General features: G+C 38.9%; 1 protein-coding gene and 1 long non-coding RNA gene across 6 annotated transcripts in view; both read right to left on the bottom strand.

The window, feature by feature from the left end:
* The window catches only part of LOC121067872 (SAM and SH3 domain-containing protein 1-like), a 553101-nt gene that overhangs the window by 287068 nt on the left and 238573 nt on the right, over window positions 1-27460 (bottom strand). The gene's annotated exons all lie outside the window — the stretch shown is intronic.
* Window positions 3255-27460, bottom strand: part of LOC121067876 — a 39291-nt gene continuing 15085 nt past the window's right edge. The window contains exons 2-3 of the long non-coding RNA XR_005818493.1: window positions 16036-16085; window positions 3255-6539 (exon numbers count right to left, since the gene is read on the bottom strand). This is a non-coding gene — a long non-coding RNA (uncharacterized LOC121067876). The remainder of the gene's footprint in view (window positions 6540-16035; window positions 16086-27460) is intronic.

Here is a 27460-nt window from a genome sequence, read left to right on the forward strand (position 1 = left end):
AGGCATGATTTTGAGGGAACCAAACTGATCTTTGAAGCACAGATCACAAGTCACTTTGAATGGGCAGGCATGTGCAATGCCAAATATCCAGAGTGAGTGTTTGGCACAAGGCTTCTCTCTGGATTCAGATATATATACAAGAGCTTGCAGGGTTTAAGACAGACCAGGAAAGCAGTGGACTTGAGAATCTATCATGATGCCGGTGCTTTGAGGAAAGCATGTGAAAATGCCAGGACAAGCGGAAGGGTCACTGAAGGGCAGCTCTGCTGATGCTTTTGTGGTATGCAGAATAGCATTTCCTCTGCCCTTCCAAAAGAAATCCCTTTTTACTTGAGCTGAATGCCACAAACCAACAGTCTGCTACTAAAATGCCAACTAGAGCAGAAGTACATCCTTGACTTTATTACTTTAAACTCAAAAAAGTGTTCTTTCCCAGTAGAGACATACTGGAATGCTGCAAGATTATCGTGTTATTCCCTGACAGTGAAGTGAGGGAATTTCCATTCTACCTGGTATGCACAGCAACTAACGCAAACCACATGGTATTTTGTTTTCTAACTTTCACCTAGCATAAGTGTGAAGCTAGCAAACAGGTTCATATACATGCACATACACTTACAGAAATTCTTCTGAAGTGCACATGAGCAGAACTACCGTACCACTGATCTGCTGCACGCAGACTAAGTCAGCTCCCTGCCTATAGGTGAAATTGACTATAACACTTTCCAAACAGAATATGCAAAATGCTATTGAAGGAAAATGTAAAATAAATCTTTAAGACCAGGTATTAATGTAATTGAAACTTGATGATTACCAACAGATCGTCACTGTACTTATTTTCAAAAATACAGATTTGAACATCCCTGTTGTGATGCTGAAAATCATGGATTTCTGCAATGGGTTTATATGACAATGTTTTGTTAGCAGGGGTGGCTTCTGGGAGAAGAGTCCAGAAGCTGCCCCATGTCAGATAAGGGCCCGTTCCAGCCAGCTGCACAAGTTGATGCAGAAGGAGCTCCAGGCATAGAGCAGCAGTTCCCCTGCAGCCTGTGGAAAGGCCCCTGGTGGAGCAGGCTGTCCCCCTGCAGCCCATGGGTCCCACATGGAGCAGATCTCCACGCTACAGCCCATGGAGGAGCCCCTGGTGGAGCAGCTGGATGTGGCCTGGAGGAGGCTGCGGCCCATGGAGAGCCCCCGGGCTGGAGCTGCAGCCTGTGGAAAGGAGCCCACGCAGGAGCAGGGGGGCTGAGGGGAGCTTTTGCCCGTGGGGGACCCGTGCTGGAGCAGTTTGCTCCTGGGGGATGGGCCCCGTGGTACAGAGCCATGTGGGAGCAGCTTGTGCAGCAGGTCTTGAAGAGCTGCTGCCTGTAGGAAGCCCCCACAGGCTCAGTTCGGGAAGGACAACATCCCATGGGAGGGACCCCACGTGGAGCAGGGGCAGAGAGTGACCATGAAGGAGCGGCAGAGACAAAGCATCAGGGACTGACTGCAGCCCCTGTTCCCATTTTGCCACTTAGGGTGGCGGTAGGGGTAGGAGGGAAGTTTATGAAGTTGTTTTTTGTTTGCTTTTAGTTTTCACTACTCTAGGTTGTATTACTCTCCCTCTATTTTGAGCATGACAATAATTGCTGAGTGATATCTCTTCCTTATCTCAAACTTTGAGACGTTTTCATTGTACTGTGAGAGAGGGTGTTTGGTGAAATTCGTCTGCCCATGATGATGAAACCACAATTCCATACTGATAAAAAGATAACTGCGTACAGTCACTTCAGAGTATGTTATACAGATCTAAATTGTTATACCAAAAAAAACCACCAATCCCTGCAATGATGCAGATGTCAGAAGAATTTTAGAAGAAAAGGCTCAGACTTTATGTGAACCTGAAAATCTATACTGTACATGATCTTGTTTGATCTTCCACAAATGTTCTTTTCCCATGATCAAACAATACCTGAGAGCACTGTCAAACAATACCTGAGAGCACTGAGAACATACTGCTGCACTTAACAAATTCTTTACACAGTCACAACAGTTTTCTGGATTTCCATGTCATGTTACAATCTGATGTATGCCCTACCAGAATAATCCCTTTTGGAGATTATAATATTACATCGTTACTTATAAATTTACTTTGTTCAAAATCACATGATTATTAAAAAATATGAATGCAAGTTACTCAGTGAGGCCTGCTGTGGTGGTTTTACTCGGGTGGGCAGCCGAGCTCCACCACAACCACTCTCTCACTCCCCCTCCTCAAAGAGGAATGGGGAGAAAATATGATGAAAAGGACTCAAGGGTTGAGATAAGGACAGAGAGATCACGCAGTAATTATTGTGACAGGCAAAACAGACTCAGCATAGGGAGATAGTAAGATTTATTACCTATTACTAACAAGCTAGAGAAGTGAAAAACAAAGGAAAGAAACCAAAAGCACCTTCCCCCCATCCACCCTCTTCCACCTCCTCCCCCCAAGCGGCGCAGGGGAATGGGGGAATGGGGGTTATGGTCAGTCTATAGCGCTTCTTCGCCGCCGCTCCTTCTCGGTCACTCTCATCCCCTGTGCTGTGGCATCCCTCCCACGGGATGCAGTCCTTGTCAAACTGATTCGGCGTGGGCTGCCCACAGGCAGCAGCTCTTCAAGAACCGCTCCAGATGTCGGTCCGTACCACGGGGTCCATCCCTCAGGAGCGAACTGCTCCAACCTGGATCCCCCACGGGCAGCAGCTCCTGCCAGGTCGCCTGCTCCTGCGTGGTCTCCTCTCCACGGGCTGCAGGTCCGGCCCGGAATCTGCTCCAGCAGGGGTCTTCCACAGGCCGCAGCCTCCGTCGGTGCAGGTCCACCTGCTCCACCGTGGTCTCCTCCACAGGCTGCAGCATGGAACCTTGCTCCACCGTGGTACTCCATGGGCTGCAGGGGGACAGCCTGCTTCACCATGGTCCTCACCACAGGCCGCAGGGGACTTCTGCTCCGGCACCTGGAGCACCTCTCCCCCTCCTTCTTCACTGACCTTGGCGCCTGCAAGGCTGTTCCTCACTCCTCTCACTCTCCCAGCTGCTGTGTGGCACAGCATGTTTTTTTCCCTGTCTTAAATATGCTCTCACAGAGGTGCAAAACAACATCACTTATTGGCTCAGCTCTGGACAGCAGTGGGGCCCTTACCTAACATGGGGCAGCTTCTAGATTCTTCTCACAGACCACCCCTATGGCCCCCTGCTACCAAAGCCTTGCCATGTAAACCCACTACACCTGCAAAAGTGGAATCTTGCACTTTATCAACATTCAGTACATTGTTTATTTTAACAAGCAAAGTAATACATAAAAACATACTGATATGTTAAGTTTAATAGGCAAATACCAAAAGAAATACCATATTTTAAGATCCTTGGCCAAAGTCATACATTACAAAATACAGATCAGAGAATAAATTCACCTGCCTCTTCTTTATCTCTCAATTATCTTTCTCAAAAAGCAGAGGAATTTAAACCAAACTCTTACTATACTAGAGAAAAACAGTGCAATACTTCCAGTCGTTTCTGTTTGGTCTCTCAGATTTTGGTGTTTCAAACTCTATTTCTCTTAGCCTTCCTTACCCCTGAGGGAAGGAAAGTGAGAACAACCTGGCCTGCTGCCATCTGACCTACTTTTTTTTTTTTGAAGCAGAGATGATGAATAGCTGATGGGAAAGCTCATGTTGCACAAATAAACAAATGTCTCTATGAGGCATGTGTATTAGCAGATATTTAATACCTGAGCTGCCACCATGGCCATGTAGGAGGGAAGATGATGTAAATACATTCCACTGCATTGATATACAGAGCCCAACACAGTGTTGCAGACACAACATGGCAAAGTATGAGAAAACTCGGATCTTCCTACAGTGGCTGCCAGCCCACCTTAAGAAGTCATCTATGTGGTTTTTAGGATCTACTACTGTTCCCAGGGACAATTCCGCACTACGTAACAGATTCTCCTGCTGTCTAGGGGAGCGCTAGAGCATCAAGTATCTGTAGTGCTCTGAAGCACACTTGGGCAAAAAATAAAATATTTATCTGTAATAAATTTGCTTCTTAGAAAAAGGCACAACCATAATCACAAAGATGTATACGCAATAGCATCAGGATGTCCCTTTTCTTCTACAATATGCATTCATCACACTTAAACCAGATGTCGTCCATGTCTGTGACAGATGAATCTTTTTTCTAAAAATAACTTATGTTTTTGCAAAACATTCCAGTGTCTTTCTAAATGCATAATGTATTTCCCCATGGGACGTGTAAATAAATATCTGACAGAGATGAGTAAGTCAGCTATCGCTTCAATTTGCAGAACTAGAGCATACTAAGGATCTTTTTGCGACATTTCAGAGCATGAACATAATTTTCAGTGATGCACATCTGCTGAGCACAAATACTGTTAATGGAGATGAGTTTTGTTATCAGTTTTCTGACACTGTCTATTAGCAGCGATGGTGGAGCTGCCTGAGGTCCAACATCTTTGACTCAAAGACTATGGTTTTAAGCACGTTACTTAAATGCATACCTTATTGTCAAAACACCTTTCTGTTTCTCCATTTGGCCTTCTGATGGAAGCAAATTAGAAATGAATAATACTAGTCTGAAGGTTTTCCAATATTTGAAACAGAGAACAGGAAGAATCAAGACAGGCATCTTCCTTTCTTGAATAGCTACATAGATATTCAACAGAATAGGACAGGCTGAAATATTTACTGTTTTTACACAACACAAATATAAAACACCCATGCATATTCATTCTAACTGTCCTTACATTTCCATTGGTCAGAGCATCTCCTCCTTTAGGAGTAAAGTTTACAAACCTACCAAGCAGTCTCCAGAATCCATATGAAGCAAAATGAGGTAATATTCAAAGCATTGGCACTACATACACCCTAGTCTATTCAATTTTTTTTTTGAATTGTTGTATTCATTTTTAAGTTTTATTATATTACTGTTTACCAATATCCTTCATTCATTTATTTTCACTATGGAAAGAGCTCTGCTATCTTCCACAGTCAGTAACCTTATCCAGGCTGTTAATGTTAGAATTAAGAATTTGAGTCCCCTTTCATATCTATTTCTCCATGTAATTAGAGAGGACATACATTTTACTTACATATGTTTTTTTTGTTCTTCAGACTACTTCAAGAATGCATCATTCATTAACCTTTAAAGACATTTAATTTCAAGCCAATTCTTTAGCTCTAAATTGACTCATTCTATTAAAAAAGCAAGTGCAGATCTATTACTTAATTAAAACAAATTATTAGAAACAGGTGGTGATAACCTTGTACATTTGTGTCTTACAAACACAAGTCCTTCCATCTTTTTCAGTAAACCTGTGTGGCAGGCAAAAACTAGTTCACGAGTTTTCATAGATGAGCTTCAACCTCATCCAGCAAACCCATAAGAAGTTTTTTTTGAATCAGTAATTGACTGAAATCAGGAAGGGCAGCATAGTTTCAAGAAAGATTTATTCAAAGTCATATAATCAAGACAGTCAGATACTTTACAGATGACACCTCTGCTTGTAAGAGAGTACAGTCTGTACCAGTACTAGCCCTAAGTCACTCAGAATAAGGTTAGGTATCTTACTCTTTTTTCAGGCCAGTATTCTTTCACATTTTTTCTAAAAAATAGGCTGAAATTGTGCGTAACCTATCAAAACAATCAGTCTCATAAACTTGCAGTTTTAGTTCTATCAAGAGAAGAAAATATGAAATACAAATAATTTACACAGATTTGGGTAATAAAAATTTAATTCTGTACTTGATGAAATGTTGGAGTATTGAGCCACTTCTGAAATTCCAGGTAGGTAGATCCAGAGGCTATTAACAGGATATTGTTTAACTGAAGTTGGCACTTTGAAACTAGTGTCAGTAAAGGGCACTAGATACCACTACAATTGATCCTTTTCAGTCTGAACAACAATCTTTGCAGATAAGCAGGGTTATTTAAAACATTTACTTCTTTCATACAAATTAATCATATCTTGGTAAATATAAACTCAGACACAAACATCCCTTATGCTGAAGATGAATAAAAACAGGATACAAGACAGTGAAAGTCTCCAGTGTACAGTATGAAATAAAAAAAGGAAGTATTAATTTTCATTTGTATACCTTCATATGCTTCATACCACATTTTTGTAGGGGAAAATAAAGAAAAACAGAGGGCTCTTAGCCACTGTTTTCTTGATGGAAGTAACTTACAAGCAACCAATCTGCAAATACACTTTAAGCTCCCTTACCCACTTCTTACATGTTTTACATGTAAATGTGAGCAGAAGAACAGATGGTTAGCACTCAGCATAACCTCCTTGATAACTGGTTGTAGATCCATGTGAAATTTGAGAAGTCAACTATATCTTCTACAAAATGTATTCAAGTTTTTCATACTGAAAGCCACAGAAGTTGGTCACAAATAACTTCAAGAATCCATGTCTTTGCAAATAACCAACACACTACCCATAGGTAATGCTAATTGGTAACAGGTAGAAGTGATCAGGGACACTGTCTGAACTCCTGAAAAAAAAAAATTTAATACCAGCTCTCCTCACAGAACACTGGTGGAGAAGCCCACTTTGCCACCCCAGTGCTCTCCAAGCAATGTGATGCTTCCGAAGCATCCTCTCAAGCAATGATGCTTGGGGAGAAGACTACAGACAACCACAGGACCAAAGGCATCGTTTGTTTTAGACACATTTCTGTCTGAACACCTTCTAAATCAGTGTCCTATTACCTTAAAAAAAAAAAAAAGGTCTGCCATCAGAACAATCAGTGAACCAAGTCCAAGTGCTAGGTAAGTAGATTCAGTTTAGCTATGAGTCTAATCACTGAGTAACAGATAAAAAAACAAAGGAGGGGAGGGAAAGGGGATCTAGGTGAGGACTATTATTCCTGGAAGTGAGGCTCAGACTGACAGGTGGGTTGCTGAGAGATTTGAAAAAGGCTTCCCTCATTAACCCAGCCCATAGCCATGCTTCACTCACAAATGGCTTTTCTCGCACAAGGGAGTTACTAAAAATACTTCAAGATCACGGCCAAGAAATTCCACACGAAAACCAGAGAAAGCCTAGGACTGATGTGCTGGAAATACCTAGTGTATTGGTTATGTAGAAGGTGCTGGAGTTGAAGCGACAGAAGCCAGCTGTCTCACAGAATCACGGCAGTTACCTCGAGCTCCAAAGCCCACATACAGAGGAGGGGAGCTGGGGTGAAGCCCCCACATTTTAGGGGTGGCTGTGGCCAAGACACAATCACAGAGTGCCTGAGGTTGGCAGGGACCTCCAGAGGCCACCTGGTCCAACCCCCTGCTCAAGCAGGGACACCCAGAGGCTGCCCAGCACCATGTCCAGGCATCTTATGAACATCTCCAAGGGGGGAGACCCCACAGCCTCTCTGGACAGCCTGTGCCAGTGTCTCCATTCGATCTGATTCACTTGATCCCAGACTGCAGCAAGGCAAACTGTTTTTCAAGAGTAAAAATCTCCACAAATTTCCAAGCCTAGGACCCTGAGCTCCTGAAAAGATTCACCCTTAATCTTCCAAAATATTATTTTGTAACAGAAATTACAGATCACAAGAGACACAGATTCAGAAGTTTTGTTTCTTGCTTTTCAGTAAACTGTGGGTTGAATCAAAGATGAAATGTTTGCTAGTAAACAAGTTGACAGAGAAAAGGTCAGATCACTAAAGAATAAACCAACTGAGACTTTTCCTTGTCATTGAGATTCAGCAGAGAGCTTTGTATCTTGGGAATGCAGGAATATGCAGTTATGGACAAGAAATCTGCCAAGAACAAAGCCAAGGAAGGGGGAGGAAAAAAAAAGAGAGGGGACAATTGTAAATTACGCTTGCTGCTTTGTTTATTGCTTTCTTCAGTTAAATTAAAAGGGATATTTACCTCTGTCACAGAAGAACATCCTTATTTCAGGGAAGCTAGTCAAAAGTAGTTTACACTATTTTTTTCTGTATTTCTTTCATTTTTATGTGTAATTTTTGTTTTTACCAGATTTAGAAATGAACTATAATAAAGGCCTAAGCACAGAAATAAGTGTTGTTAAAAAAAAGAAAAGCAGAAATCTCCAAAAGACCAAGCCTATTCTGTTAACATCTTTAACCCCTGACATTTTACATATAGGGAACAAATTACCTTAGGCACCACGAAATGCGAAAAAAGGAAACATACCCCATCAGGCTATTTATTTTATGTTGAGGTTGCATGAAAATCATCAAATACACGTATAAACAAACCTATAAATGCTTACATATTGCTTTAAAGATTAAAGCCAGGAACCCTCTCCCTCACTGAGGGATCTTCCTGAAGCCTATGTCAGATGAGGGGATGAGGAGGTGGAGTGAGGAAGCTGGCTGGGAAGAGGGCAGTCTTGTTTTGTCCTTTGCCTCATATGAACAGTGGACAGCTTCTCCACTCTTATTCCTCCACTTCCAACAGAAACACTTCTAGAAAACTAGGGGTGAAGCAGGGAAAGAATTAATCTGTTTAGGGCTGGATTCAGTTTTATAGACGGAAGATGGGAAAAATGAGGTGACAACCACCCTCCCAAATTTTCACATCACTTTATGCTCTTAAAAGTGACAAGTTACAGGTCCTTACGTGAGACAGGACAGGTTTGAGGCCATGCACTGTCATCAGAACCGGTGCTCCATCTTCTAATTTCAAAAGGTAAATAATGCAGCCGGGTAATGATCTTACCTGTTATTCACAAGACTGATAAATAAGAATTGTGTAACAGGAACCATGTAGCCTTCTGGTGAATGTGCTGTTGGTTACAGATGACAGTAATTTGTTTTAAGAAAGATAAGAGGGATGGTGTTGTTTCCTTTATTGCAGGTGTTTGGATAATTGGTCATTTCCAGCAATTAACCCAGAAATATCCTATTTTTCAATTAGACAAGAATCTCATTTGCACTTTCTGAAAAGACAACAGGTTATTCTGCTCCCTGTGGCTATTAAATGGTGCAAGGTTAACCTTACTTGTCCCTGCAAAAATATTTTACTCATTTTCAAACAAGTTGCCAGGTCTTCTCTGCACTGGAACAAGGTAAAAATGTGTCAGATACAGGATACAGGAGGAGAGAAGATTGCAATCTCCACTCTCGCACTGAATTTAATTTCCTGCCACAGCTGCACAACAGCATTGGGAAAGGGGGGCAAAGGTTTAGTGGAAAAAAAAAACTATCCAGGTTTTGCTTATAAATACATGCATATTAAGCTTTTTCCCCTCCTAGAATTCAGTATTTCAAACATGATGCTTCTGAGAAAGAGATGTGGTGTATATTACTCGAGTAGTATTTTCAGCTCACAGAATGTTTAAATTATGTTTAGCACTCAGACACTAGGACAGATCTAACTCCATAATCATGCTGCTTCTTGTGCTTGCAGTACACCAAGTTGTGAATCTCAGTCTAAACAGTCTCTGCCCATCTAAACAGCCCCTTTGAAATACACATGGCAGAAAGATGAATCCACTGGAAAACCCCTTGCCTCCCCTCTGTTAAGATTTTCCTGGGGAGATCCAGAAGCCCCTTAAGACTTGCATCATTGCAGTATTCGAGATGTCCTTGTATTATATGCTAAAGATCATGCAAATCAGACCTGGAGCTATTCAAAAATTTCTCCTCTTTTTAAAATCTCATTAGCATCACCTTCGCCTCACCATCTCCCAGAGGCACTACCCTAGTTCTCTCAGGTCTGCTTCCATTCCTTGCTTTCTTATAATGCTCTGCTCCATCCAGAAACAATAGCAATAGTAGTTATTCACTGCATTATAAAACACATGGTTGTGTCATGTTTAAATATGTTGTTTGATTCTACCATTATGTGAAATGACTTGGTAAATGGGAGGGAAATGAAAGGGATGTGGTGGCATCGCTGCTGAATTGTCATGGACATGCTGGGGAAAAAACACCCCCTAACTGTAAGGCCCAACAGGTTTTAGCTATGTTGAACTGGGACCCGTTTAAAACAAAATGATACATTTAAGATGATTTCCTAGTGGAATCAATTAGAAAAATAAATTAATGACTGCTATTAAATAAAACATTTTGGAACTGAATATTATGGTAACTTGATTTGCATAATTTAACAGTTGCAGGGACTTTGGGAGATAATGTGAATGAGTGCTGAAAGTGTGCAATAACAAAAGAGCAGAATCTACCATGTGTAAGACTCCCCACTATGATTTTACTTTAAGCTCATCTTTTTAGATCTTAATTACATTTGTAAATAATGGTTAAAACAATTTGTTAGTAACTCCTCTGCCGTCACTCCACTCTGGTGTTGTTATAGATATTTACAAGTTTCTCTTCTCATCTCTTTTCCCTAGAAAAATATTAAGTTCTGAACAAAGAAGAAAAATCCCCACAGCTGGCAAAATATAAAAAATAAAAAAAAGCTGTTACTAATGAGCTATAAAATAGCATTATACTATTTCCTGTCAGGCAAACCCCAAGGAAAACAGATATTTCACATAATTAAGAAGGCACTCACTCAAATAATAATTGCAAAATAATGAATGTTTCACTTAAATGTTTCATAAAGGATTTTCAAAGAAAAAAGATTCCACTGGCTGTTCTTAAATTCAGCTTTGTTTCAAAAGGATTGCATGGCAGTAAAACTCATAGATCAATACCTCTGTGACATTCCATTACATGATTATTTAATTGCTGTGAACACTCAAAAATTAATGATCTGGAGCTATTCTGCTCCATAACTCTTAAAAATATCCAGCTTTGATACACAACACCAGATGACATTCAGTTTTGTGCTTTTCCTATTAACTAGTGTGGACAAAGTATCAAGATATTTGCAAGGCTTCATAAAATGTTTAAGGCTAACCCCAGCAAAACGTAAACCTGAAAACACAGGTTTTCATTTTCCTATTTTGACTGGCATAAACAAGCACAGGTAAACACCAAGCTGAGCACTCAACAGGATCTCAATAAAATGGTAAGAACCCCAATTCAACAAGACAATGTGTCATTTCCAATTTAACTGCACACTCAGTTTGTACAAAGGACATTGAGCAAGCCAAGTAGAACAAGGTAATCTGAAGTCAGATCACAACGCAACTCAGGATTATTGCTCTATGTATCAGTTCTACTTGCTCTAGCATAAAGTAATGTAACTTGCTATTGAGGACTGTATGCATCTGCTGGGATGATACTGATTATTTCCATACACATTCACCACTCACTTTCAAGATTAAGAAATCAAAAGACAAAAAAAGCAGCAGCTACAAGCTTATTATTAAACCTTTCAAATTAAATTTAATAGAGTAAGAAGCACAACGATAAGCTCCTGACCACAATCCCAACAGACTGATTTTTTGAATTAATGCAACTAATGTGCTTTTTGCTTTATGGAATGTGATTGAGACTAATCCCACCAAAAATGCGGTAAGGCAGAGGTGAGGTCACGGACTATAAGCAGTAACAATGCAACACAAAGTGTCTGCATATTAAGTCAGAAGAGCAGTTCTGAACATTAAAACAAAAATGCAAACTGTAATCTAGGTAGGTTGGTATTATAAATTGGCACTATTATATACATATGCTTGCTTGCATGTACATGTATATATTCACAGGTACACGTTTCCAAAATTTTTCACAAATGTATGATTATTTTAGTGTGTTAATTCAATGAAAGACACCGAGTCTTTGTCAGTGCAGGTTGAAGTTTCTTTGACAGATAGCCTTAACCAGCCTGCTCTAGAAAAAAGCTACTTTAGGAAAAATCTCAATCATATAATCATGAAAAAAAGTTGCTTATCAGATATTACATATTAGCTGCTACTTATCAGATTAATGCAGTCGAAGTAAGTTTATTAGTGGCAATCTGTCATTAAAAATTTCACATGTTCCAACCACAAGACAGTTTTTTTTTGTGCTGTGCACTGTCAGAAGACTGATATCTTATTTGATTAGTTCTTGTTCGTGAAGCATCTTGAAATGCAATGATTTTTCCTTTAAGAAAAAAGTTTAAAAAGCACCTTCTGTCAAACATTTAAAAAAAATCAGTTTTTTTTTCATAAATATACAAACAGCCTGGTAAAAACATTTTAAAAATACAAAAGTGTAACAAGTAAAAAAAAAAAAGAGAGACACCCCCACACACAAAGGAATATCAGTAAGAAATTATGAATCCATGGTTCTTTCTGAAATAAAACTTATCCCATTAGCCAGAAAGAGAATCTGCAATAGTCTTCATCCACCAAGGAACACAAGCAGGCATTCCATACATGCCTCAAGATTATGTTCAGCTGAAGTAACCTGCTGAGCTGTTAAGGACTACTTTCCCCTCCCATGCATATGGAGTGAACTTCGTAAGTCTAGAAGTGAGCAAGTATGAATGCTAGATTCACTATTTAATTACCTGAACAGTTATTCTGAAATACAAGATTTTGTTTGCAAATTTTTGTTAGTATAATTTCACATTTGGGATCTCCTTTCAGCAGCAGCAGGAACAGCTGTTTCTTTTGGTGTTTTAATGTCTGTACTATAGCCTTTGACTTAGCTATTAAGGCAAGAGAACAAGCAACACGGTAGTAGGAGCTAGAAGTGAAAGGTTTTAAAGGAAATAATTTCTGAAAATAAAACTAAACTTGATCAGCAAGAACAAAACCAGTGATTGAACATGGAAGAGACACTAGAAATATTTACAACCTAAAATGATGATGGTCAAGAAAGACTGCAGAGCCAGACTAATTAAAAATTTTGCTGTACACAAAGGATTCAGACCAACTTTTCCCAGTTTCTGCACTACTATTTTAAGCATTCTCAACACAAATTTGAAAGCAACCTGAGTTGCAAAATAAATAGGAAGATTTTGAATATATGTGTTAATCTCAAATTCAATTCTTAACATTTTGAATATATTAGTTTGCACTGTACTTCAGGCAATCTATCACCTCTTCAAAAACAAACAAAAACTTATTTTTATTGAAATTAGTGAGTATAGCAGAAATTGAAGATTGAGAGAAATTCTCCAACGGTAGGAACAGAAAGCTTCATTACGTAATAACATTGAGTACAAATGAGGATCACTGATGATAAATTGAATAAAAAAATAAAATGACAAGTCATAAACTGCAGCCTTTATAATGAACTACTTCAGGTATTTAGAACCAACACCCTCAAATCAAATGCAGAAGAAAAGACAGGCACATTGATATAACACGAACATTTGAAATGGGGTGCAACTCTCAAGCTGTTGGACTACATATGGTCATGAAAAGCCACAGCATGTCACTGGTGTGATTTGCTCAGACCAGCTTCCTTTGAGGTAGCTCTTCAAACAACATCTGGATTCACGTGCCTCTGCCATTCTTAAAAGGGTTCAAAGCATAAGTATGAAAGAGCCTACGCAAGCACAAAAAACCTGACCTTCTTCACCTTTCCATTTTTCTATTTTCTGATCTTTCTAGTCCTGTTTCTTTAATAGAAAACTATAACAGGCTTGAAAACAGCATGGGGCATGAACCTCAATGTAGTATCTAAAGTAAAATCTGTTGTCTTTAGTACGTTTCAAGAAAAATTTTTGTCCTCCAGGAATTCATTTTTTAAGCATTCCTACTCAATAGGGAGATGAAATTTAAAAGCTGAAAAATAACATGTAATAAGACTTGACACTAACATAATTATGTTCTCAAGCACACTTTTCCTCACACATAGATCACTGGCTACTCATCAGCAGATAGTTTCTATATAACATTACACACACGCATGCACGCACCGAGTTTCCTTCCCCCACTGTGATGGATATCACTGGCACGATGGTTTCTGGTCTTTCTACCCACACAGCCATCACTTAACTAAAGCAACAGCAATGACAATCTCCAGTTCATTTGTTCGCCTTTGGCATAAGTGGTTCTTCCATCTGGACATTTTCTACACAGATCTGTCAATTTTCTACCCTACTTCAGGGGCAATAAAATCTTGTTTGAGTTGATACAGGGTGATTGAAGTTTTATTAGTTATTCCAAGTTTTTCTAATTCTCTTTGGATGCTTCTGTTTCGAAGTTGAAAGTTTTCTTTGTAAGACCTCAAAAGAAAAAGTTTTAGCAAGCATTTGGTGAAAAGGCAGGTGAGAGGAAGGGACTTTTGAAGCTTAAGTACTTTTTCATTCTAAATTCAAAGTGCGTGAAACAAGACAAATATAAGGATAAGAGTATAAAAAATATATTTTGAATACAAGCTACTTAGCACATATGTTATTAAGAGGGTGTTTATTCTTGCTTTGCTTTTACTTTAAACATTGAATAAAAACTTGAAAGAGTATAAAGACTTGAATAAAAAAAAGTCTTTTTTTCAGAACAGGACAACAACTTTAGAAGGTTTATGCATTTATATATGTACATACTTACATACCCACGCTCTGATTTTGCATCTGCTATATTAGCTTCTCCTTCACCCCAGTGTTAGCTCTGCAGTTGCAATAGTCTATAAGCTTGAACAAATATATATACCAATTTTTGACCTAATTATAGTATTAAGTAAACGTCTCCCATGGGCCAGAAAAAAAGAAACTGGGTATCCTCCAGTTAAGTGACAAATCTCCTGATTAACATGTGGATCTGACAAGTGCAGTATTAACTAAACAAAGATTTTTTCCACAGAAAATGACTACAGTGTAGACACACTGTATCAAGCCTTCATATGATCATTCTTAAGTAGGATTTCATCACTTTCATATTTGATAATTATTTAAAAATTAAAATACCCCCACCTTTTATTTTTTTTTTTATTTTTTTTTCTGAAGCAACAAAAGGCTATAAAAATAAATCAAGCTCATTGGGTTAGAAAGATGAGTTTGTACTGTACAAGCTGCACATTTCTTTATGTAATGTTATTAAAACAATTTTAATGAGGTGTATAGCTGTTCTTTGTTAGCATAACCTTCTTTACCTCCATCCCCAAATACCATCAATATAAATAATTACGTTGGCAAAGGCTAAGCATGCTGGATACACTTAAAACACTATCACCCTAAGTAATGCATGTTTTAATCCAATACACAAATGAAAGATACATAGGATAAAGACTTGCAGTCAAAAAAAGAAAAGCCACAAAAATCAACTGGAGTCATAAAATAACATTTCAAAGATATGACTGAAGCGATAATAGCATGCGAGATCACAGCTCTTTCAACAGAAGGATTATACAGGTATTGCCATTTCCAGGACAATGCCAGAAACACAAAGGGAAATTATTTTTTTTCCCCTTCTCCAGCAGTCCACTGCCTCATCCATCATAAAGAACGTGTGGAATTTGTGCAGTCCGAGTAGGACATTCACTCCTTATAACCTAAAAACCAAGTTGCTAAAAAATAGTCCTTCTTTCACTTCTACCCAGATATAGTACATCAGCAACCACGCACAAATGCTAATTCAAGACTTTGCAGTTTTTACTCTCAAAAAACTCACTGCTAAGTGGTCAAGTTTTGTGGTGATTCTCCGCTCCCCCCCAACACACATGCAACTTATAAAGTTATTTTCAATTAAAAAGTGCATACACCACTAAGTCAGAGCCACTAAGGATCAGAATTATGCTACTGCACAGCAGAGTGAAACAATAATAGAGGATGCAAGGAAAACAGCATTTCCTACTTTAACAGGACACATTACCATTGGAAGACAAGTAGTCAAATCAGAAACAGGTAACCACCTCAGCCTAAAAGCTTCTGTATTGTAGGACCAAACACAACATAACCATCTAATGTTAAACCCAAATTACATGAATAAAAATCAGTGAGGATGTTTGCAAGCTGCGTAACCAAGTATGATCTTCAGAGGACAGAAGATCATTTTTGCTATTCAGAAATACCAACAGTTTGTCCAGGAGAAGCACACGTGTAGAGTGTTCTAGAAACCAGCAGCTGCCTGTTGTGATGCCAATGACAAGCCAGGGGCAGCACCAAACATTTCAAATTTGAAACAGATTTGTGTGCTTATTTGTACACAGCTATCAGTGTATTCATGTGATGGCGAACACTTACCACAGCAACAAAATGCTTCCCCAAGCCATGAAGAGAAAGCTTCCACTTACCTAAAAAAAAAAAAAAGGAAAATTAAAATTACTCAGGAAATCTCTCTTACAGATTCAATGTTTAGGGGAGGGAAAGAAGTTTTCCTTCATTCGGTTTTTACTTGCCCACTCCCTCCTTCCACAAAAGATAAGAGATGTTTTGCATGGGATAAGAAACTATAACACGCATATACACTTAATCAACACATCTTTGAAAGGCCTCCTGCCCAAAATGGCACAGAAATTGAGAATACTGGAAAAGAGGTATATGATTTAGGATGGAGATTCAGAGAGGGGAGACAAGTCCAACCTTACTGACACAGACAGACATTGCTGTGGGCAATGCCCTAACAGGGAAGCACAGGTGGCTGCATCGAGACTGACCCCTGAGCAACAGCAATCCCGTATGAATATTTTTTAAATAAATGAAGTGTTGTTAATAGATCAAAAGGAAATCCTCCATTACACGTCAGCTTTATAAACAACAATTCTGATAATGAATATGAATTTGGTGAGAACTGAAATGAGGTAGCGTCTGAAAGTTACTGGAACAGATTTTTTTTTTATTGTCATTTTTAAACGGAGCATATTGTTGTCTCCACTGTACATGTGTATAGAGCCATTCAAATCCTTTTTAGTTACTAGCATGTAACATCAAAGACTGGAGTAGTCTGAGAATACACCATTGTTCAACCACGTGAAACGTAGTGCTAAGCACAGTTAAGAGGTTAAGAGGAGAGAAAAAGAACAAAGCCCTCATTTACAATTGATAGCATCTTTGAACTGCGCTGCTCCTTGTCTAAGTTTGCTATCACAGGAACTGTTTGACTCATTTAAAACATGATGTTGTGCATTTAAATAAGGAACTCTGAAAGCTTGTTCAAGAGAAACAAAGGATTTCCTATATGGTATTTACAGTTGCCTATATAACAATCCTCTACCTCTCAGAACTTTGAGTTCATACACAACGGAGCCCTTCAAACATATATTTTAAGTGCATCCAATTATTTTTAAAAAAAGCATAACAAGAATGCTCCTATTATTTTGGAGCTAGAGAAGCCCAGCAGAGCCCCCATCACCATAAAGTTATGGAGGATGGTGAAGGACGTGCCACCCCTGGTCCAGAGAGACAGAGCTCCCCTGGCAGACCAGGAGCCCCGGGGCAGCCACGTGCAGATCAGCACTGGCACACTCTGGATGTATTGTGCTCATGACCAGCATTCAGCACATTTCACCTGCTATCCCCATCCTCTGCCTAATGGGAGAGCAGGTGAAGAAAAAATCCCCTCCTCCCCACATCAGTCTACATAAAACTTTGTTAACTCTGTTTTTCTAAAACCTGTAAAGATGATTCTTTTACTAAATTAAGACCTGAGAAATGCACTTGCCTTCAGCCTTTCACTTGTTGTTTGCATATTGCTTTTATGCTTTTTAAGTTGCTGTTCAGTGTGCTTTCTACCAGACAGATACTCTGCAGCATAGGACTCAGAATAGCCCCTAAACAAACGCTCATACACGAACAAGAAAATTCATCTTCACAACACATTTGACAAACGAGGGCTAGGGAATTTGGGCACAGGTCAGATGCTTTTTCTAAGGTACGTCTTATTTCTACCATTATCTTACAGGACAGTTGGACATGGAGAACATAAGATGACTTAATAAACATATATAAGAATTAAGAGTTACTGAAATGTAAGCAGCAACCATGGAAAGAGATACCAAACTGTTTGTGTGGCTGTCAGAAGGACCAAGCTGCACCTCACATACTTAGGAAGAATCTTGCACTTCTGCTCCTCCTGGACAGCACCACGCAGAATGCATTCCCTGTGTGTCATCCCCCTGCTAGGCCACCTAACTCGCTAGTAAAAGAAATCCAATATTTTACTTTAATTATTGTAAGAAAACTAGCAAACAAAAAAGCAAAAGCACCTACTTGCCACACATTTTAGTTCTTGTTCATTGTGAGGCTTACAAAGACTCTGTCCTCCTTCTGTGGCAGCAGCACTGAGCCTTGCACACCTGCGCCGTAGTTAAGCTGTTGTAAAGCTGCCCAGACAGTGCTCTCCTCTAGTAAGAGGAAGAATTATGGGGTTATTTCTTAACTAGGACTTTTATAACCTGTTATTAACATAACACACCACCACCTGAAAGTTTCTTGCTAGAAGAAATAATGAAATTCACTACAAAAATAGGCCAGAGAAAGAAATAAAGGTATGTGTTGTTTTTTTCCTCCTGTATGTTAGAACAATGTTACGACTGAAGCACCTTTAATATAATTTTCAACTAAAATAAGGCTAGCAAGCACTTTAAGTCCTAGTTATACATGACATGGGTGGTTAGAGCAGACAGCCGTAATAGAGCTTTTTGTATCCTTCAAAGGCTGTTATTCATTTACTTCTATGCATCTAATGACGGTGTACAATAAAACTCTGCACAAACAGAATTTCACTTACAGTACATACAATCTTTCCACCCACATTCACTGTTCCCCTTGCTCCACAAAGGAGCAGTATCTCCTCCCCTGCAACTACATGCTTCAGCTTTGCTGAAGACATGGCATATTTAAAGTCCAATTTATGCCAGTACAATTTAGAGGAAAATTAGTGCCCAGTAAATCTAATGGTTAGTACTTCCATGGGAAATGAAAGTGATCCCTTTCTATTAACTATATATTATTCCTCAGAGCTGATTCAGCCCCTCCTTTTGCTACTGCTGCTTTAACATATGGAGATCACACATCATATTACAATTCCTGTCATGATCAGGTACGTCCAAAGCAGCAACACAAGTGATGCAGGCTTCAGCATGCATCCAGTCAACCTTGAATTTACACATCCTCATACAATTTCGTGCCCTATTTTTCACTTGAAGGCACATTCCTGGCACTCAGATTATGCAAAATCTTATGGTATTGGGTGAAGTCTCTTTATGAGTCCTTGTATCATCATCCTATTCATGATTTTATTATTCAACAACCCAACACAGATCATAGGTACCGAAGGAGGTACTATCAAATCCATTAATACTAACAGGTGTTGCTACATCCAGACCAGATGAACTGTGCTGCAAGATAAGTCTTTGGCACGAATGGCTTTGTGGCAAGTTTCCAGACCCCCGTCTCCGAGGAAGGTAAGGACACCTTGAAACCCCAGATCAGAAAACGTGTGTGTGAAAGTTAGACTGGAAACTGAATCGACTCTGAAGCAAGGTTAAGTCCTTTATCAAACATTTTAGGAAAAAAAAAAGCTTGAGAATGCTATGCACTGAAAGCTTACCTTATTTAGCTTATCTTATTTAACTCCACTTTAAAAAAAAAAAGCTAAGTTACAGAAAGTTACAGCTATCACACATATGCAAATACAGTTTCTTTTAGTCTATACACATTAGCAGAACCAAACTATTTTAAGCAATAAAAAGGAAAGATTTTTTTTCCTTATTATTTTTATTCTACTGTTTGTAACAAGGCTAAGCCTGTCAAGATTTACACATTTGATTTTAAATAAAAACTGAAGTAACCTGATGTCAAGCTGTTCCTTTTCTACCCCTTCAATCCCAAGCAGTCTGGGCATCACCACATAGGCCACTGCCTTACTGTTAAGTACTGCACATGAGGAAAACAACACAAACAGCATAGTTTTTTCTTTCTAGCAAGTGTTCTCAAAAATATCTACAAACCCTTAGCCTGTATTGTAATCATCCATTTTTATTCTCCATTAGACTCAGTTTAAAGGGATTTGTTTCTGTACCAGCTGTGGTGAACTCAGAGCTGCCTGTAAGATGGAGATAAGCTATGACCACAGTTGCTGCTCTATTAGTTTGCTTGCATGTTGGATATTTTTGTGATTATAGTTACTCCACGATTTAACGGTAGGAGGCTAATGGAAATGTTGCTTGCTACAGTAGCAGCCTAAATCAGTTGGGGAAAAGAAAAAGAAATGTATTTACACTTGAAGATGTCACATAAAACAGTAGGAAGCTCCCACCCCTGACACTAGAACTGGCATACTTATTCAAGGACTCATCTACAATATTACATGCTCCTTCACACTTAGAAATCTATTAATTTATAATTAGTTTTATTGACTTTATAGCAGATTTGTGATTTCTGTAATAATTTATGGACTACTGAAGAAATTAACTATGCCTCTTCCAAAAATAAGCATTATTGATAAAGAAGTCTTGGCACAAGTTATTGAAAAACATCACCGACAGTCTGGATTTTTCTGCTCTGAATTCTGTGTTAATTACAGCAGACCTGATTGGTAGATTCTATCAGTCCCACCAAGAGTTTCTTCCTTGGCTCCTGACAGCAATCCACCAGCAGGAAATGTAATCAGCCAGGGGAGACAACTTCAATTCAGCTTCTGGTGCCTTGTTAAGTTAGAGAAATTTAAAATACTGTTGTTACTGTGTGCACCATTTCACTAGCAAAGGCACTGGGTTCTCTTAAAAAAAATAAAAGAATCAGAAAAGCAATGCTGCGTAAGATGAAGTTTCATCATGATTTTGAGAGCTGTCTACCATCTAGTTTGGTACTGAAAGACTTAACTGAGGCCCACCAATTAAGAACTATTTCTACAACATATACTATGTAAAACATGAGAATGTTTCCCAGAACAATGACTGCTGCTTATTACTTTAGAAAATGTTTTGTGAAGTTATTTTCCTCTATTTTAATAAAGTAGTAAGCCATTTTACAAAACAGGCTTATGCCTGTTAGTTCTGGCATGGTTTTTGGTGCTTCCTTCGTGAAAATAGGAAAAAAAAATTGCTTCCAATAAGTCATTTTTTTCCCCCCTGCCTTGCTAGGTACTTCACTTGACAACAGTGTGAAAAGAATTTCTTTCAATTTTGGGTGAACCCCTTTCAATATAAAGGTGGCCACTATATAAGACACTTAAAAGAATGTCTGGTTTGTGAAATCACGCTACAGAAATAACGTAGCAATACTCTTAAAATCTCAGCTAAACATTGCCAATCTTGGAGAAATCTTCTGGTTCTCAGTATATTTGCTCTAAAATAAAAACTCATTTTCACTGCAAGGCATTCAGTAAGTTAATATATGTATTTGTATACCCTAGACATCTGGTATTTTGGTACCTAAATGACCTATTAGCCCCAAATGCATATAGATATAAAAACAAAGATGAATACCACCGGGCAAAGCTTGTATACATAAAATATTTTACAACTGTAAGAGCATCAAACGTACAATGTTGGTGCAGAAATTTACCTCTGTGCAGCACCTGCACAGCGGATGTGAAATTGTACGGTAGCCCAAGTTGCATTTACTGAACCCAATCCAAATGCTGACAAAGTTGTTAAATTGTTCATGGTTATTTGCGGCGTTAGTCACAGTAGAACCTGAGTGGTATACCAACTCAGAAGTGTTCAAAGGTAACTTCAGAGAAGGTATATATACACCCACAGTAGTTGTGCAATTGCAGCCATTAAGATAATGTATACAGCATGTCAAACTTTCAAATACCAGAATGAAGAAGGCAGATGACCTACAGTCAACAGCATTAACTCCCCATGTAGCACTCATTGAGATCTTGAGTAGTAGATGAAGCAGCAGCTTTGAGGGTAGAAGAAATAGGGTATGGCATGTCATAATTCTTGATTTTGTAAACCGTTGGAGGCAGGGACCAAGTTTTATTAAAATATAACAATATTTTATTCAACTCTGTGGGGCCTTAGAAATACTGTTGCAACACAAAGAATACAACACTATCTTTTCCAATGATATTAACATGCCTTAAAGGTAAGAATCAGAAGTCCTTTGCTGTAAGTAGAACTGCCTGAAGATGAGAAAATGAAGGTCCTAGAGTTGCAAAATAAATTTTCCTGCAATATTTAGGAGCTTACCAATTCGGTACGTAACCCAAATCTTGTGTTACTTGTGCTTCAAAAGCAGTTCACCCTGTTCCCGTGCGCCTTCTTTTAGGATATCCTTACTATGTACAGGTTAGAAAATACAATAGAAGGGTAAAGGGAAGAGATTATTTGGTTTTAATCAATTATGAAGTGCTAGATAGTACAAATTTTGATGTTCTGTCCCAAGTCAGGGCCACCAAGAACAGGAACAGAAATCAAAGGAAGCATTACAGACAAGTAAAATAATGAAGTTTGGCTGCTCCATCAAATGGGACTGGTGTCTGATGTGCACTTTATTTTAACACAGACCTCTTCTGCCCCATACACTAAGTGCATTTATAGCCAGTCTGTAAGTGTTTTTTATTCAAAGCATTTTAAGTTAATTTTTATCAGAGGAATTACCTAAAAACTTTTTCAATAGCATAAGCAGACGTCTAGTTAAATAGCACTAACCCATACCAAACACAACCAGGTATCACCAGGCACTTCCCATATACCAGCCTTGCAAACCCTCTGCTATATTTTGTGTCTGAAAATTAGTGAAGTGTAGCATTATTTGACTCTCATTTCTCAGCAGCACACAGCCCTGCTTTTCTCCATCGCTGCCTGTTGCTGTACCCTCACCAATTAATAACAAATGAGCCCTCAGTGTTTACTCTGATCAAAATTCATAGCTACAGACAACTGCTGCAGTTCTGCACTCATCTACAGGAGTAAAGCAGGCTGTAGGTTTGATCAGTGATCAACTGTGCTTGCTGTACATTGCTACTAAAAAATTTCCATGTTGCTACTCAAAGTCACAGTTCATTTATGCCTCATTGTGATTGATGCACAGGCAGCCATAAAGAGAAGGTCAGGAGCCGCTTATATATATTCAGATCATTAAAATGTGCACTGTCAACCTCTATAGGTAAATCAAAGCAACAGTGGGACACACATTATCACAAATCCCAGGTTTAGTATGTGCTAAAAACATCACCATATGTCAAGGCCACTGCACTTAAGACAGTCTCATAAATACTCACTAGGTAGGACAGAGACAGACAAGCACACAGCCAAGGTGCTTGTTCTTCCAGGGGAGCTAGGAGAGACCAAACAGCTGTAGTCTACAGAAGAAATGAGGCAGGAGGTGTTTGCTTGACAGTGGAGCTCAGAAAGATGCTTGCTGCTGCTGCAGTTCCTCCTAACCGCTCTGGCTGGGAGCTATTTCAAATGCTGGCCAAACTCTGTCTTCAGTGTCACCCACTACTGTGAAAGGACACTTCCCTTACTGCTTTTGGGATATAGGTCATGGTTTAGTTAGCCTTCCTAATTTAAAAGTCAGTTAGGGGAGATGAAGGGAACCAGAACTACCCTGTGGACCAGAAAGGTATCTGGAAGAGATTCAAGGTGTTGCCACAACCAGGCAAGGGCGTGGATGAGAACCTCGAATCTCAGAGATACTCTGCATTGCCAGGATATTGGATTTGCAGGGAGCAACAAAACAGATCTTTTAAGGAAGGAATGCAAATACTCCTTGCATATAAATAAGGGACAGAAAATTAAAGAATCAAAGGCATTAGATAATAAGCAAGTCCAGCCCCAGAAGCAGCAGAGTACTGTACAGTAGTTCAGACCAGACAAGCTAGAAGCCTGGCTCAGGGGAGTATTGTTGTTCAGTGCAGTGAGCTATCTCCACACATCACAGCAGACTACGCTGTTATCTGTGAAACAGGAGATAGCCACGATAGAAGTTGACCACACAGTGCTCCATTAATGCAGGAGCCTGCTCAGCTCTGCGTGGGCCCAGATGTAACAGCTCTGCCCCAGGGGAAAATAGACCATTTAACGGAACTAATGCTTAAGGGCATCTAAGAACTGGTAGGAGTTCCTTCAGGTTTTCAAGGCAATATTGAGCTTCACTGTAGATATCACAAGATCATTTAATCTATTTCTTGTAATGAGACTGAGATTGTGGAAAAGGAGGAAGAGCTGCCTGCTAACAGGAAAACTTAAGATCATTGAGTTGCTGAGCACCATGGAAAAAAAGAAAAACAAACATACTTCTGAGCAGCTGTAACAAGTTTGCTTCTTCCATAGCTCAGGCCTGTCACCTGCTCAAATTAAATCTATGGACCAGCTTATTGATTGCCTCAGGTCTACTCCCAGAACAATAGATCTGCATGTAAAATGAAAACACCTATGAGAAGTTATAAACTACAGAAATCCTTACATGTATTGCGGCTCTCATATAAGAGCACACAAAAGATAGACATTTCAAACAGTGTTAGCAGAGCTGAACCCCAAATGCAGCTTGTGAAATGGCAAAAGGTCAGCTGTCTGCACAGAAAAACTGCACAACATAAGATTTTATTGCCAGGAACCTTCATAAATGTAAGAAGATTATATTAAGCTCAGTATTTAATAAGTTAGTGTGTACACTCACGTATATACAAAGACAAAAAAGTTATTTCCTCAATATAATTAAAAGTCAATCAATTTATACAAATGATACTTAAATGCTTACCTTACTCATGAAAGAGCGCAAATATTGAAAGATCAAGACAGCATATAGTAAAGAAAGTGTCCCACTTTTACAGAGAATTACTTTACTTCTGAATATTCAGTGGCAATTGCTGTTTCTTTCTAAAGCATTCCAGATTAAATAAATGAAGCCACATGAGTCCTGTATGTCAACATACACACAGCTGAGATAAACAGCTTCTCACAGAAGATCATTAAAGTCATAAATTTGGAATAAAGGAAAGCAATATACAGGGATTCGTGATATATATTTTCCCCCATAAACTTCAGTTTAGAGAAAACTAAACACATAAAACAAGAAAACAATTTTACAACTGTAGTATATACTATAAATTAAATCCTCAGAGCTTCTTTTCTTCTGCCTTATTCTGTCAGCATATACATATGGACAGTAATACCTAACAATCAAGGAGTACAAATTCTCTATCAATCAGTACAGTAGCAATGCGTTTTGGAAATAGTCTGTTCAGAAAACTGATGTTTTGAGCCCACCTTGGCTGGTTAATGCTTCAGAGTATACAGCGTCCCTAAACTGTTCTTTTACAGCTGATGGAGCCTTTAACCTATCAGTTACTATCTATGTGCTTGGAGTATCATTTTGGAAACGGTACAAGTATGTCGCTGGTGGAGGGTGGCAAGAGGCAGGTGTGTTGAGGAGTAACTTGAAGATGCAGGAATAGTGAAATAGTGAGGGCTGCAGACATGGAAATATGGAAATGGGGCAGGGTGAAGAGGTAGTGTTGATAAAATGCTGGATAAGGGAATAAAAACAAATCAGTGAACCCCAAAAAAACAAAACCACAAAAGTCCCCACACAAAATCAAGGTCCAAGCACTGAAAGCTACTATTCAGCAGTTTACTCAGTTATCAGCAAGCTCTTGGGATTTAACAATCATTCAACATGATTTTGGTTTGTGCTGTCTCCATCTGCAGACCAAAAACCTCCATAAAATAAATAGTTTGTTTTGGTTTGCAGTTGCCTTGCTATTGACAGCAAGGTTTGCATAAGAAAACACAAGATGAACTGTTCAGGAGCTGTTCAGCACTGCAACTGTATTTCACAGTGAAGGGCCAAACTTCCTTGGCACTGGGATTCTTGCTCTGAAGTAGTTTTCTGGTACCTGCAATGAATGGGCAACTCCTATCCTTCATGCAGCTCACCTACTTTAAAAAACAATTTGATGCAGACAGAGGTACCAGAACTCAAATGACTGGTCCTTTTCTTATTTTCTTTATTTTCCTTTCCCCTGCTTCAGGAAGTGAGGGGCTCGGATGCCCCTACCCAGAGGCTCTGTGGGAACAGAGACAGACGTAGGTAAATAAACCATAAATGCATTTTCACAGATGTTGCCTACAAGTACCTTCTGCAGTTAGGGCATGTTTATGAGCTTCTAGGGTTGGGGATTTTCCTGCTCTTTAAATAGTAATAGTTTATCTTATACATCTAACAGGGTAAAATGGGAAGACAATTCATAAAGGAAAAAGTGGAGATTTCAGCTGAGCGATCACTAAAGAGCTGTTGTTCAACAAACAGCTCCAAGAGAGAAACAAACAGAAAAACCCACCACAAATGCAAACTCAATCCAGTGATTAGATGACAGTAATTATATTCTAAACTTGCTGAATTCTCTTGCAGTTTAATTTGGGTACAATATTCCTAGGTTCATATCACAACTCACAACATATGTTTAGAAAAGAACTTCATTTTATTAATAATTGATGCGTGCAAATAATTTGTCTTTAAATGATACCTCACAAGTTTGTCGTAAGAATTTTTAAGTGTTTATACAACATTTGGATGAAAGATACAATAATTGGAGTTATTTTAATCAAATTGTTCTCCTTTTGTGTAAATAAGGAAAAACTTCTTTGCCTCTCTCTATTTTTGAGGCCAAGGCAGCCTCTCTCTATTTTTGAAGCCAGTGAAATACACATTCTTCCCTGCACAGGAAGATTCTGCTAGCACAAAGCATCACGCTACTTTCCAAGTGATTTACACTAGAAATTCAGTTCAGGTTTCTAACATGCCAGACGTTTGAAGACTAATTTAAGCCATATACAAGGAGTGGGATGAGGAGGGAGGAGGTTTGCCTTCACCCAAGGTACTTCAAAGCAATGGGACAGCAAGTAAGTTGCTAAAGGTCATACAAAGCTGACAACAGTGCTGCAAATCCCCCGAATTCTCACTGTGCATTGCCTGCAAAGTTCTACACCAAATGCTGCATCAAGGAGTTGTGATGCTGGGGCTTTGTACATACTGATAATCAGAGCTCACGTAGGGTATTAAGAAATGCCAGCACAATGAATTAAGGTAGTTAATGATTGAACATCCCACATGAGTAGGCTTAGAAAAGGTGAGATTTTTAAACATGATTACACAAAAAATTTTGTAGGGCATGGCAATTCTGTAGGGCATAGCAGCAGCAAGAATTAAACCTCTACAGAAAGGCCTCTATAGGAGCATTTTCCAATCGAGTTGCCCACTGTGACTCAAATGACAACTTTGAAATTTGCATTTCCTTAACATTATACCTTTAAATCCAGTAGATAAACCCGACAAATAAACACTTCATTGCAACAAAGAGCCACTTCTTCCTAAACTGTTTACCTAAGAACCAGCAGGCATATTTCATGAATTATCCCTGGATCCCTATAAACTATAAAATTATGAGAGTTTAAAAATCAGGAAAAAAGCCAAGACTTGAATTGACAAGCCAAGTCATATTAAAATGTAAGCGGCAATATTCCCGAGGCATGATATTGAAACTGATAAACACTGCTGACTCATATATTAAAGCCAGCATCTTCAACAAAACCCACTGAAGCTGCAAGTATAAGAATTTGTACTAGATGGTTAGACCCTATCTAGTCAAGGGCATATTGGCTGCTAAGGCAAATCAAAGCAACTGTAAAGCTGCCTTCATGCTTTTTCTTTAAATTTTGTTAGTCTGTCTTGCCCTGGTGGCTCAGGTTTACTGCTTTTAAACAATCTG

Source organism: Cygnus olor, chromosome 3 (assembly GCF_009769625.2).
Source record: "Cygnus olor isolate bCygOlo1 chromosome 3, bCygOlo1.pri.v2, whole genome shotgun sequence".
Classification (NCBI taxonomy): domain Eukaryota; kingdom Metazoa; phylum Chordata; class Aves; order Anseriformes; family Anatidae; genus Cygnus; species Cygnus olor.